Source organism: Bombina bombina, chromosome 5 (genome assembly GCF_027579735.1).
Source record: "Bombina bombina isolate aBomBom1 chromosome 5, aBomBom1.pri, whole genome shotgun sequence".
NCBI lineage: Eukaryota > Metazoa > Chordata > Amphibia > Anura > Bombinatoridae > Bombina > Bombina bombina.
This window is the reverse complement of record NC_069503.1, coordinates 474758174-474760536: the sequence shown is the minus strand read 5'-3', so window position 1 is coordinate 474760536 and position 2363 is coordinate 474758174.

Here is a 2363-nt window from a genome sequence, read left to right as displayed (position 1 = left end):
GTAGTGCAAATTTTTTTTAAAAATTTTTTTTTGACTGTGAAACATCAGTCTGCTAGTGTAATCTAATTGCAGTTGCCTGCCTGCCAGCGTGTGTGCCAGGCCCACTTGCCAACTAGTGCCACCACTCATATCTGTTGTAACAGTAGTGTAAATTTAAAAAAAAAAACTTTTTTGAGTGTGAAACATCAGTCTGCTAGTGTAATTCTAATTGCATTTGCCTGCCTGCCTGCCAACGTGCGTGCCCCGCCCACTTGCCCAGTGCCACCACTCATATCTGGTGTAACAGTAGTGTAAATAATTAAAAAAAAAAAAACTTTTTTGACTGTGAAACATCTGTCTGCTAGTGTAATCTAATTGCAGTTGCCTGCCTGCTAGCGTGTGTGCAGGCCCACTTGCCCAGTGCCACCACTCATATCTGGTGTAACAGTAGTATAAATAATTAAAAAAAAAAAACTTTTTTGACTGTGAAACATCAGTCTGCTAATGTAATTCTAATTGCATTTGCCTGCCTGCCAACGTGTGTGCCCGGCCCACTTGCCCCGTGCCACCACTCATATCTGGTGTAACAGTAGTGTAAATAATTTAAAAAAAAAAACTTTTTTGACTGTGAAACATCAGTCTGCTAGTGTAATCTAATTGCAGTTGCCTGCCTGCTAGCGTGTGTGCCAGGCCCACTTGCCCAGTGCCACCACTCATATCTGGTGTAACAGTAGTGTAAATAATTTAAAAAAAAAACTTTTTTGACTGTGAAACATCAGTCTGCTAGTGTAATCTAATTGCAGTTGCCTGCCTGCCAGCGTGTGTGCCAGGCTCACAGTGTATACTGTGCCCACTTGCCCAGTGCCACCACTCATATCTTTGGCCATAGAATAATGCCCAGTGTTCAGAGGCCACATCCCATGAACTCGAAAAGTTCTGAGGAGGACATAGTTGACTTTTTAACACAGGGCACCCAATCTTCTATAGCTTCCGCTCCAAACCTTGACGCACCATCCTCCTCCAGCTTATCTTTGGCACCTCTCAAGTTACCACCACTCGCCCGCCTGCCGCCACCACCAACACTAGCACCACAGCCGCTTCAGTCTCAGTCAGGCAGCATTACAGACATGGACGTACGGTGTGATGATTATGATGTTGTACCCGCTGCTGCTTCAGTCTCAGTCAGGCAGCATTACAGACATGGACGTACGGTGTGATGATTATGATGTTGTACCCGCTGCTGCTTCCTTTGTTGATTTGTCAGATACAAGTGAAGCGGTTGATGATGATGATGCGTCCGTGGATGTTACGTGGGTGCTCGCTAGAAGAGAAGAAGAACAGGGGGAAAGTTCAGATGGGGAGACAGAGAGGAGGAGGAGGAGACGATTTGGAAGCAGGGGGAGGTCGTCGCAAGGAGCTAGTGGCACAGTCAGACAGCATGCATCAGCACCCGGGGTCAGCCAGACAGCATGCCAATCAATGCACAGGAATCACCCCTGGGGGTCTGTGTAAACGCTCAATTTTTCAAAAAGAACACTCCTATGTATAAGGATCGCTACCCCCCTGGATTTGCTCACAAAGGATGCAGTTTCAATTACTGGGTAATGTTGGGATTTGAGGGGAACCAGGGCCCCCTCCACCCAGTGGGTCTCCTGCAAAAAGACTACCTTAGATATGACATGGGGGTATTGAGTCCCCTCAAATTATGAGAGGTGAACGTTAGAGCCATGGTTTATGAAAAAATATTATATAAATAAAAATTTTTTAAAAAGTATGTGACGGGGTGTGATAGGAAGGGATTAGGGAGGGGAGGGAAAAGAGGAAGGGATAAAAAAAAAAACCAACAAAATAAAATAAAGGAGGAGGAGTAAGATATCCAGTGTGTCTCCTAAGAAAAAGCAAGGGACAGTTTGTGTGTTAAACTAACAAGGTTGCGATATAGTCAAGAATAACCGCTTTGGAAGTCTCCTCTGAAAGAGGAGCACGTTATAGATGGGGGGATGTATATAAGCTAGGGAAAGGCACTGCGGGCCTAATATGTGTATTTTCCCGGGAGAGTGGTCGCAAAAGAAAAGGGGTAGAGTTATAGGAGTAGGTGTGAGTGTTGGAGAATGGAGATGAGTAGACGGCCGTTGGGGTTTGCCCACCTGTGATCATTATGGAGTGCGGTCGTGAACCACAGTAGTAAATTGTGCCGTGTATTTAGCAAGAGAAGGAAACAGGTGGTTTCAGTAGGTAGTTACGGATGTGTGAACGGGTAAGGGAGTTAGTATCTAAGTGTGAGAGAGAAGGACTATATGCCGAAGTTGTTGGTATGGCCATCATAGGCTGGGGAATAAGTATATTATAGGGTGAGGTGATCCCATTTACAGAATGAGAGTAAA